Raw genomic sequence first — 12,988 nt, 5'->3', positions numbered from 1 at the left:
GATCACGAGCTAGCGAGGTGTGTTACAGGAAGAAACTGCAATAATGCAATATAACTAAGTTAAAATTTCTGCTTTCATACTGCGGCATGTGAAAGTCCCTCAAAGAAAACAGAACTGCCAGGACTGCATTGCCTGCAGAGATAGAGCCACCCTTCAGGGAAGGCTTGCCCCCAGTGCTGTCCCCAAGCTGTGGTGGCACCAGTGTGTGGGCTGAGCCTGCCACTCCAAGGCCTGGCAGATCCACAGAGCTGCCCTGGAGCAGAGACACCTCCTGCTCTGCAGCTCTCAGTCCTCAGAGCACCGGGGTGGGCACAGGAAACTTCTGCTGCAGAATCCTTAGAACCTCCCCAGCTCTGCTGTAGCAAAACTGCGTGAGGGAAATATTCAGGGACCGGGCAGAGGGGTCTGCACCCCCTGAACTGACAGGGTGAGTTAACCACGAGTAGAAGTCAGGTGTCCTAAATGCCAAAAAAAGGATAAGATCTCAGAGAAAAAGGAGGACTAAAAAGGTTAGAGAATATTTAGATAACTAAGGTGATTAGAACAGTCTAGACCTAATGATTTTTATCATAAAATATGCAGAGAACAAGCTGAAAAAAAATCTCAGAAGTGATTATGGGAACTTGGAGAGAGAAGGGTTTACTAGAATGATAAATCCAGTCCTAATACAGAAAAGAGTAGCTTGAAAATTTTATTGAAGAGATAGATAGATGGCTTAACTCCAGCTCCAGGGGAAATAAAAAAAAAAAAAAAAGAAAAAGGAATGAATAAAATTATTTGCAAGTACCTGAAAGATAACAATCAGGTAGGTAACAGATGACATGGATTTTGCAATAAGAAATTGTTTCAAAAAAATTTCTGTTTCCTTCAATGACAGGAAGAAGGGAAGAAGCTGAGCTCTATCATGGGTCTGGCTCTATTCAAGGATTTTTCAGGGAGAAATGCTTTCTGATGCAGATGACTCCTAAGCAGGAAGGCCTGCAGGTATGCTAGAGAACAGGAATGGAAATCAAAATTATTTTGCCTAACTGAAGCACTGGTGTGGAAAAAAAAAAAAAGAAAAAAAAAGATAAAACTAATTAAGGCAAAGATAAGGACTTGTTCTTGCTTATGCAGAAATAGAGGGAGAAATGCAGGTCTGAGCAGAGCAAAAAAATTGAGATAACAGATTACAAAATGAGCATGAGTGAACTGTATCAAGCAGCAAAAAACCGAAAAAAACCAACCCTGCTGCTACCTGGATTGTACCAGAAATCCACAGAGGGAATACAACCTACAACAGGGAGTTTGGGAGAGCAAATCCACAGACAGAAATGATGAGGGGATAGGGTGTTTGACACTGAGAACAGTCCTGAAGAACACAAATGACAGCTGCCAGGAAGAACACAAACCAAAGTTTGGGTCCAGTTAAACAGGGTGTATAATTGTGGGTAATTATAGGAAGGAGGATTTTTTTTTTCTTGGTATGAAGGATAATAAAGCTTGGAAATGGCTTGTCTGGGGGGATCACAGACTTACTTTTGGAAATCCAGAGCATGAAGTTAGATACATAAATGTCTGTCAGGACTGGCAGAAGTATCCTGCACATCAAGAAACTCTGTTGATGGGTACATGAGTTCTTAAACCTCTAAACTTTGTTTTCCTGTAGTTCCACGTTTGTTAATAGCCTACTTTCCCCCTTTAAAGTTTAAATATATTTCAAATCTAGAGGAAAAAGTATCTATTTCTTCCTTCTGAATGAGCTGTGGTCTCTACAGAATCTAAATCTGACAGAATTTTTGTGATTGTATTAACATAAAACATTTCAAGCTGTTCACAGATTGAATTTAATCCTCCTTTCAATAATCCAAGTTTAAATCCTCATTTCAATTATCTCTACATTTTGTAGAATCCCTCAAATGATTCAGCACTAAAGTATTGCGTGTGTTATAATTTAAAAGCCAAAAGTTATGAATGGAAGCAGATTATATCTTATTAAAATGTTAATTCCAAGTCCTTTGAGATAATTGTGACTAAAAGCATTGGTTAATGTGTCAGAAATAAACACTGTCAAAAATAATTGAACAAAAAGAAGCATATGGTCATCACTCACTTATGAAGAATGACAGGGAGGCAGAATTATAGGGTGATTTTTGGAAGTGTGGGTACAGGGAAAGACCTAATGTAAGTTCCAGTAAGCAATCCCTTTACATCCTTCTTTATATATGCACTTTTAAAACTCCTAGCTTAATTTTCCTTCTCAATTGAACAACAAAACATGAATAACGCTGATGTAGAAATGCCATTTCCAAGCTGATGTAGAAATGCCATTTTACTGTGATGGTGCAACTGGCACAGCAAAGGAAGAATCCAGAGCTGGAATAACTCCCAAGTAACTGCTTGCCCAACCCTGCTCTAAGCAGATGACAACCAGAACAGAGCATTTGGTAAAGGATTTGAGCCTGTCCAGGATTATCTCCTTAAAAGTAAATTTGAAAACTATTTGTAAAAGAGCTCAAATTTACTCTTAATGGTATTCTAGTCAGACAAAATAAGAAAGAAAGAAGAAAGAGAGAAGGTGCATTTCTCTGAAGTTATAGTATTCTTCAGCACCTACATTCAGACTTAGAGGAGCTATTTCCATTCAACATGGCATCAAATCAGGATGTCCTTATTCTCCTGAGCAGATGCAGTGCCATCAATTACATTACTTGTGTGAGTAAGCAGAGGAGAAGCTGACCTTTAGAGAGATAACAATAGATACTTCCCAATTAATGTGAAAGTAGGAGTATATAAATCAATCCTAAAAAGCACTTTAGATAATATAATATTAACTCTTCACTATACAAATCAAATCAAATGGCATTCCTTATAGAGGGGTCTGAGGTACTGAACCATTAGGGATCAAAAATCTGGTCACCCCCTCCTGGGATTCGTTCAGCTGCCTGTCTTCTATCAACAAACAAGTCAATGAGTCAATAGCTAAAGCAAAACGCAAGGGTGAAAATACATTATTGTGATGCATGCCAGCATGTGAGCAGGAGCACTGAAAAGTCAACCAGAATATAAAACCCTCTCTTCCTCGGTATTAAAGTTCACTATTTAGAAATCCACACAGTACTATTCCTCCTCAACCCTTGTTTTATTTTAGCATATATTTCTCCTCAAAATCTACAGTTATAAAAACAGACCCACACACTGTTGTGCCTTTTCTCACTAGAAAGATAACCTTCAGGATGTAAATCAATGCACTCTTGCCCTGGTAATTCAGTCTTGCAGAAAGCTGTCTCCAGCTAAACAATATCAGCAGAAAAAGGCACAGAAGCATTCACTCTTCCCCACTGTATTCACCCCAGTGAAGTGTTTACTTCAAATCCAAGCTGCAATAATTTTAAATGCTGCTGCTCAGGGTTGTGGCTTAGCCACACATGACTATGAAGTACCACAGCCACTGTCTGGCTCCCCCCTGCAGTGGGGTGGGGGAGAGAATCAGAGGAGCTAAAAAAAGAACTCAAGGGTTGAAGAAAGAACAGTTTAATAACTGAAACAAAGTAAAATATAATAATTCTAACAATACTAATAAATAATGCTAAAATAACAATAACAATAACTTCAATGAACATGACAGAGAGAGAAAATAAGTCCCAAGAAAAACAAGTGATGGACAATAGTTGCTCTCCACCCCTTGACTAATGCCCATCCCATTGCCAAGCAGCCATCAGCTGCCCCAGGCCAGCTTCTCCCAGTTTATATTCCCAGCATAGAACGTCCCCTTAGCCAGTTTGGGTCAGCTGTCCTGGCTGTGCTCCCTCCCCATTTATTGCACAGCCCCGCATGGGCAGAGCACAAGACACCAGAACATCCAGGGTTCAGAGTAAACTCTGCCCAGCAAAACATCAACATCATCCCCAAACTGCATCCCAAACACAGCACTGTACCAGCTACTGAGAACAGAATGAACTCTGTGCCAGCTAAAACCAGGCCACTCAAACTAAGAAACATGTCACAGTCTGTGTCAGCTCCCATATAAATTGGGAACATGTCAATGAAGCCGTACCATTATGCCAGTCCTAAATATCAAGCCTTTCAGAAAGACATTAAAGCATCTGGGTATTTTTGCCAATGGAGGAGCTCTTCCGCAGCCCTCATTGCAGAGTGCTAGGGCCTGTGGCACTGTCCATGTAGAGATTTGGAAGCACTGCACATTGGTCACATGCATATGATGGAAGAGATTACAGCAGAAGAAAAGGTGTGTTCATCCTGTCACCTCTGGTTAAAAGTGAACAGCTATGGAGCATGCAGAATTCCCCAATGTATGCTCATATGAGGGCAGCAAAGGATTAAACATAGGAACATTGGTTCTCCGGCACACCATTTTTTTGGTCGTTAGCTTAAGAAATGGTCACTGAGTCATGACCTTGATTAAAAACGTATCTTGAAAGTTACATTTTAGAAAGAATATGTAACAAACTCTTATGTCAACAGTGAGGATTAGGCGTCCTAATAAGAATCCTGAGAGGATGTGGCTCTGAAAAAGAATAAGGGGCTCAAGTACTTTCAAGGTCAATGGAAATCTTGCCATACTGAGAAACACTTGATTCCCCATCCCAAGCAGAGGATTTGCTACTCTTCGTACCCCATTCTGTCTCCTGAAATTCCAAAGCTTATTCTCTTCCACCTATAGTATACTGTGACACCCTCAAGGATTTAGTAATTGATTCCTTTGTGCTTACTGTGATCAAATCTGCTTTATATCTGATTTCATTTATGTTACAGGGTTTGAAATGGCAGTCAGTCAACCCCACATGCTCTACAGTCCCATAGGCATGAAGCAGTGATGACTCCATCTGATTTCCTTGAAAGAAAACCCAGTCTTCATTTTAAAAACTTCAGAGAAAGCAAGTGAACTTTTCAAAATGGCATTATTCTAAGAGAGCAGTGAATCCTAATACATGGAGACAAGGATTCCTTAGGTCAGAAACATCAGTTTTACAAAAATGTCCTGAGGGATGCCTGAATGTATTATCTTGAGACCTTTAACCTCTCACTTAGGCCTTACTGCCCATCACTCCACTTCCAATCCATTTCTAACATTTTACTTGTCTATGAACTTCTTGGAATGACAAGAGGATGATTCATAATATATAGTAAGGCTTCCAGGAAGCTTTTCCACTCAAAGCTACAGGGTAAGTGAATCAGCCTTTTGCTTTCTCCTAGGAACTACTTATCTTCAATCTTTCAATTAAAGGTCAAAAAATGAAAGAAGGCAGCCCAGTCATCTATTATGTTTTTTCCACCTTTCCTATTGTAAGAGGCTTTGCTCTCCACACAGTTGTGTCTCAACCAGTTTGATATTGTTTTCATTGGCAGAAATTTGAAAAACAATTTTGCAAATTTAAAGAACAAAAGGAAAACCGCAGACGATGACAGCAATTTCTCTAGTGTATCTTTTGGTCATTAGTAATTTAGATCCTCCTGAAAGAACCACAGCTTTTATCATAAGCTAGTAAACAGTATTTTAGTGTCAAACTGATAACAAGTTTAATGGCAAATAGATCTCCCATTCTTGTTTTGTTAGGAAAGAAAACACAAAACCAGAACCCTTCAACAGCAGCATGGCTGTATTGATTGGATTTCAGGGTAGAAAAAAGCTGGGTTTGGATTTTATCTGCAATGCACATGGTGAAAGGTGGCAGAGGATGTGGATTAGCATCCTATACCTATTTCATTGTTGCCCTAAGGCCCTGCTGTAGCAGCTCAGTCAGAGCACAGATGGGTCACCGGGCAGACATAAGTCTCATTAAAGAATACCCATGGCATCAAAAGTCTCCGTGCAGGTCAGAGAACTAGCTCTGCCTGCTCTGTGCCAACTCCGGGCAAAAACCTAATACACACATTGAGTGAATTTAAGGAAAAAGTCACTAAAGAGGAAAGCATGCGAACAAAAAACAAAGATAAGAGAAAGGAAGAGCTGAGAAAATGTGATCAGTTCAAAACAATTTCAGATTTCATTTTAGGCCAATTTTTCTACAAAAAAATATAAGACTCCAGGTAAATTTAAAAAATCCCACCATTTTCTTTGAGTTAGAAAAATAATATTTCAGTTAACCTAGCCAGTCTACTTATTCTTTTGTTAACAGGTTTGTGTGATCATAAAAAGTGTTTCACCAATAAAGAAAGGCGAAAAGGTGTTCTTGGGGAAAAAAAAACAGTGACCTTTAAAAAAATTACTCCTCTTGTCCCCAGTTTTACTTTTAGATCTTCATTGCTAAAATAAAAGAAAATCCACGCTGCTGTAACATTATACCCCCTCAGTCAGCCACTTCCAAGAGGGCAAAAGCTGGTAAAGCCCTCCAGGCTGGAGGCCTTGCTGCTCAAAGCCAGGTGAAGCTGGCTTTGATTTCCACACCAGACTTGCTTCACCTTGGCAAGTTCCCTGGCAGCCCCAGCCACGTGTGGAGAGAAATGTGTCCTGTGCCAGTGCTACTGCGCAAGTGAGGTCAGGGATAAATCAGCCCCTGTGGATGCTGCCTGCAGGAATGGAGACCCTGCTGTTTTCATGACCGCTTTTACCTGTCCTGCGCTGACAGAACCATGTCTGGGCCTTTGCCTGGATGGGGAGGCTCCTGCTCAGTGCTGCTGCCTCTCTCAGGGAGCAGGGGCTGAGGAAAGGCTGTGAGCTAATTCCTATTTGGTACAGGCTCGGGGAGCTGTGTTTTTCTGGTTTTATCAGCCTGTTGGACAGAGCTCAGCCCAGCTGAGGCAATGGCTGCTCTGGGCCCGCACAGCCGCTGCCGGCGCGCGCTCTGCCCGCAGGCCCGGCCCAGCGCCTGCAGCCACCCTCGGTGCAGAGCAATATCTCTGCAGGAAAAAATGATTAATGGATAAGTCTGAATCAAATTGCAAACGTGAGATTAAATTTCCTTCATGAATGACACTGCAAATTAGCATTAGTAGCTGTGCCACAAAGCAGCTCCTTTTCTCTTGCTCATCACCAGGCCGATAACGGGACTGACGGAGCACGTGCAGCAAACATTTACTCTCTGCAGCTCCAACTCGGGCTCAGCTCCACATGTGCCTCCATCAACGGGGGTGCTCAGGCACAGGCTGCCTGTTTGTCACCTGGCTGCCCCTGCTTACCACCACACTTAGAGAGATGAAACAGAGCTGCTGTTTGCTTCCTTTCAAAAAGGGAAATGTTCTTCTAAATTAGCAACTGATCCTTGGCATGGCGAAAGGAAAATGTCTTTACAAAGAGAATCAGTCCTCTCCTGACCTGAAAAGAAAAAGAACTTCTTTCCTCTAGTCTAGTTCTTGCTCCCCAGAACTGCACCTTCAGTGCAAAAGGGGTCTGAGTGAAGAGCAGGGCCCTGGTGAACTTTCAGCATCCACAGCAGATCCACCCACCACCTTTCTAACGCTTTAAGTTTAATTTTCACAATTAGCCTCAGCCAGTCCCTCAAAGCTATGTGCTTATGGTTTTCATAGGTTCTACCATGAGTTTTGCATGCTGCTATGGCTTTTTAGGGGTTAAATTGATTAATATCATTTGTTGATTATTTCCCATCAGATTTGTTGCTGCAGCACAAGCCTGTTGGGTTCTCCTGAAATCAGTGGAACAGCAGATTTACATCACATATGCCTCTGGCTCCTTGACAAAAAGAGTTGACTTCTCTGAATCCTACAACTAGCAAAAGTTCAGACTACTGAGATTTTCACAGTTCGTAACAACACTTGAGTGATACTCACATTTCATGGAAGGGGAACAAGAAACAGTGTTTTGGTCCAGGGTTCTTTTTCTTCTGCACGTTATTGGAATAAACCACAAAGCTCCTATTTGCTGCAGCAGTGCTGGACTGATCCCCTGCAATTTTGTGGTGTTTTCCAAGTGTGACTTGACCTCATACTCAATGGAGCCACTATTTCCAGCACTCCACATGGGTCTGTGCAGGGCTGCAATTTCCACTGTGGCCCGTGATCTGAAACACATCTCCCTACACCTCATTCTGCAAAATCAAAGCATGAATGTTTTTTGCCTACAAATCCCCACTACCAAAACTAGAGAAATTGTCTGAGAACTTGTGTTTGCAAGAGCTTCTAAGGACCAAAAAGAGTTGGGAGGGAGGAGAAGCAAGATTCATACCAGCCTTTCTAAAATACTCAAAACCTGAAAGCACAAGAATGGTAAAGGGAGACCTGTTCATCCTTTCTTGTTCCCAGCTGGTAACCTGGGCTCACCTTGACAATTCTAAAAGTAACATCTTCATTAAACAAAAGGAGTTTTAAAAGCCATGACTCATAATTCCCCAAGAGACACACTAAAGAGAACAGAGCCAACCTTTTCTCTGGTGAGACCCTGTGGATGTCAAAGAAATGCATGCAATAAAATTATCCTAAGGACAAATTATTTTGAAATTTCAAAGGAAATACTGCCTTGAATGAGTAAAAAAGCTCAAAGATGCACAAATATCTCAGAGAATTCATGACAGATTGGCCACAATTAGGTCCAGTTACAACAATACAATAGACTTAACTGAATTCAGAAACAATAAAAAGATAAAGGAGAGACCAGGACTATGGCAGGAAAAAGTATGAACAATCTCTCTGGAGCCCCCTTTTTAGTAACTTGTTTTTTTTAACATATACTGAATATACTGGCAAACAGCCACACAATTTACATATATCATCCACAGAAGAGCTTACCAGTCTATCATTCTCAGCAGGCATTGAAAATCAGTAAACGCCCCCCATTGTTGTCCTGAAACTCCTCCAGGCCCAGGCTATCACTTAAGCCAAAGTTTATATGATGGTTGAAGAATGGAACATTTCCAAAACAAACACTGAGAAAAATGTGCAGACTGCAGATGCATTATCAGCTCTAACAATGCTGAGAGGATCTGGGGAGGAGAATAGGGTGACATTCTATTGCAGGATATTATTGACATTTTAGTATGGGCATAAAAATGACCATGGGTCAGACACACCACTGTCTGGAGCTGTGTGTAATTACACCAGCAATTATCTTCTTCCTAATGTAGTCCAAATCCAGACTCAGCAATTGTTGCAGTTTTCTATATGCATTAATTCATCACATTTTGCTAAAAGATTTTATTCTTTTTGATAATGAACACCAACAATAAATACAGAAGTTCCAAAGTTTGCTGTGAGTCCTTTCTGCTAATAGCTCACACAGATCCTTTAGGCTTCTTGTCAACTTTCAGAGCCATAAATCTAGAGAAAGGCAAGGCTGCTCCAAGAGTCAGCCTCTTCACAGGGAAGGAACCAGCAGCATGTTTTAAGAAAGGTTTGTCTTTGTGGAAAGAACTTCCTGTTCACTTGCAAGTGAAAAGTTGGCTCTGTAGTACTTCAATGCTCTGCAGATGACAATCACTGAGCCTTCCTCCGAGTGCACATTTGTATGGCAGGTGGCACTGGGAGGGAATGAGAACCACAGCAGTGTGGAATGACTCACTTTCCCAAATATGAAGTGGAAAACTCTTTGATCAGGCATTTCCTGCTTTGCCATTCCATTCTGAGAACACAGCAAGAACTACCCATAGCAGCATGAGCAAGTAAGGCTTTCTTTGAGTTTCAATGAAATAGTGTCTTTTGCTGAACAGCTTTGTATCTTGTTCTTGGCTCTAGTGCAAGATATGAATGTCAGGGACAGATTAGTATACACTTCCCCAGATCCTGAACATCACTGTACTTTGAGGGGATAGCAGGAGAGATTTGTGGAACACACAAGATCCCAGGGCTGGATTTTGGCCTGTGTTTGCATCTTCCCTTAAACATAAAAAGGGTAGATGAAGATCTTTAGTTGTACTTTGTACCAGCAAGTACAAAGCAGCCCAGACAACTGCCCTAAGATGGTTAGTTGACATTTCCTGTGATGTAAGAGTCTGCTTGGGAAGTATAACCTGAGCCAGCTGTGCATCATCTGCTCCCTACCAGCCCGAGCTGGGGAACCCGCTGGTACTGCGGGGCCACGTGCTGCTCCAGCCAGCCCCAGCGTGCCAGGGGAGTCCCTGCAGGGCTCATTAGCTGGCAACATTTCCAGCAGCTCTTCCAATGCCTTCTCCCCCGGTGACGTTCGAAGCCTGGAAGCACACGCAAGCTGAAACTCCCTCTCCATCTCTGTGAGCTGCCCTGAGATTCTGACTCACCTCGCTGTATTTTTAAAACATCAGTGACCTCTTTTCTCCTTCTCCCTCTTTCCGTGAGGGAGTTGCATGATGGGTGTGAGAGGAATGCTGTGCCCTGGCAGCTGTGAAGGGCCATTTCCAGGTTTTGTGTTTCAGCACATATTTGTCATCATACACTACCATTTCAGTACAGCTTTCCTGCTTTCCACTTTAATTAACTTCTGCTACTAACACTTCATATACTGCTCTGAGTTTGAGGGTATGATAGGCAAACATTACAACTGTTAAGCAGGTGAAAAATATCAACAATAAGCAGGAGATTTATTGTAATCAGTCAATATGCTCAGCCTTGCAACTGCTCAGTACTTTATGCTCCATAATTATACGGTTGCCACAGTGTAGCCATTCAACAGTGTTATAATTAGTGAGTAATTAACTGAAGCATTTGATGACATGCTGCAGAGCACAAAGCATGTGTGCTGTTGATAGCAAAAGGATACATAAAGTGTCTTTGTAACAATTTTCTGAAACCATCACATCCTCTATTTTTTCTTGCTTGTGGTGATTTTCACAACTTTTAGGTGCTGTACAAGATCACAAGCATTGACAGCTGATTTTGATGCTACCACAGCTTTTAGACACTGGGCTTCCATTGGAATCTTTGATATTTAGTTGCCTTTATGGAGCTCAGCCTTACACAAACACACCTCCTGGGCTGCCTCAATACAGCCATACAATCAGAGCTATGTATCTCCCTCTATTGGTATACTAAAAAAAAAAAAAAAAAAAAAAAAAAAAGAAAAAGAAAGAAAAAATAGAAGTGTTGTTTATTCCTGTAGGGTAAAGATTACATTCATGCTAATACAACTGAACCCCCACTATAGCTATAGAGGGTTCAAATAGCTATTCTGTTAGAAAACACAGCCCTAATTAAGAGACAATTAGAATGCTTTAACATTGTTCAGATCAACTTTGGATAGGTCCTGTATTTTAAAAAAAATATATATACACATTATTGATATTTGTCAACATACCTAATGATATGAGATACAGAGACGGAAATTCAGTGCAGTACTGAGTGGGAAAGGTGTATGCAAAGGCACGGTGAGGTGTGCCTGGTGCCTGTAAGGAAATGAAGGATGTACACATGTGGGGGGGACAGCAGACAGCATCTGTAATTTTTGCCAGATAAGGAAAAAAATCTGCATGAGAAAATTTGAGTGCCGCCCTGAAAGCTGCTTTGTGTTCCTTGCATCACATCTTGGCCTCTCCACAGGGCCAGTGACATGTTTCACTCTGATATTTTCAATCCATTGTTTTTTTTAAAAGAAAATTGTTTGGGTTTGTTTGTTTGTTTGCTGCTTTTCAGCTTTTTAGCTTATCCAAGTATTGCAGGCTATTTAAAGGCCCTTTCTTTTCTCTTTGTTAGAACAGCAGCACTGCTAGCTGTGCATGTCCATACATAATCTCCAGTAACTTCTGCCAGCACAGAGCTGGAACACCTTCCAGATTTGTTGTCTTTTAAGTGAATTATTTTACATTTTCTGGTTGTGGTGGCTGAAATAATTAGTCATAAATGTATAGGAAATATGAATGTTTCTTATAGAGTGACTGTGTCAGCTTGAATTTGATAGAACAAACCAATGTAAGCTATTTGCTCTCCTGAACCGAAAAAAAATAATCCTTCGTAAGCTCTTAAACATTGCACAGCATCTACACAGCTAAACACAACAGTCTGTAATTTCCCAGCAAGTGCCAGCTGCTGAACAGTGTAGGCAGTGCTAAAATCTACCTGTGCTTTCATAATGAAGCCCATGGTACTGCAGCATTAAGTTTGGATCAGCAAAAAGTAAGTTTCTGAAATGTACAGTCACATGAAGGGAATGTGATGTGCACAGTTATGATATGGTCAAGGTTCCCTGACTGCACACGCTGAGCACTTAAAGCAGAGCTGCATCTGCCTCTGCTGTGGGCAGGCAACTTCAACTCGTAGGAGAAATGACTTTGAGTACTCTTGTAGCACAGGTGGGAATATGTGAGAGAACAACGAAATCAACAGAATTTCTTATACCTAAACAGCAAGTGACCCTGGTAGGTGTGAGGGGTAGCAGTGGGACACTGTGAGAAGTAGATGTCACTGTTTATTTGCAAAGCAGGATCTGCAGTAAGCCAGGCTGCCCTCCTGCTGCCTAGTAATGTGCCTTAGCTTCACCTTCACGATAACCCAGCACAGAGAGAGAGCTTCATGCTCGTTCACTCCTTTTCAATCTCTGCTTCTTTGCACTGACTGCCTAGAGGAGAACCAGCACTTAGCGGGATTCCTTTGTCCATTAGATACCAGAATGAGACCAAAACCTGCTGGAAAGCTGTTGCACAGCAATGACTTGTCTGTTCTAAAGGACCTGAATCATATTTCCACCAGTGACTCAGTACCAAAACTCCCCTCAGCCACGCAGTTCCCCATCTGCCATTTACAGGAGAAGGGGGAGAGATGTTTAGTAGTTGTCTTCAGTGGTCACCTAACAGCTTTCAGCAACTTCAGGGAGAGAAAGGCCAAGTGCTTTTGAGGCCCCTACTTGAAATGCACACACAGATTGAAACACAGTCCCCGCAAGCAATACAAGATTTATCACAGCTTCTCCACAAAGCTACTGCCATGTGCTACCTGGCTCATTAGCCAGTTATGCAGATGACCCTAATTTTTACAGATACTCCCAAATTAAGGGTAAAAAATTCAGCTTAGACTATTCTATCAGCAAGGTAATCAAACAAGAACAGAGACTCTAATCACACTGGTGTTCAGCAAGGAGGAGCAGCCTGCCATTCCTAATGTTTCATTTTTGGGTACATGGTATATAAATACC

The sequence above is a fragment of the Motacilla alba genome, chromosome 10, assembly GCF_015832195.1.
Source record: "Motacilla alba alba isolate MOTALB_02 chromosome 10, Motacilla_alba_V1.0_pri, whole genome shotgun sequence".
Taxonomy (NCBI): Eukaryota; Metazoa; Chordata; class Aves; order Passeriformes; family Motacillidae; genus Motacilla; species Motacilla alba.
This window is presented reverse-complemented; position numbering follows the sequence as displayed.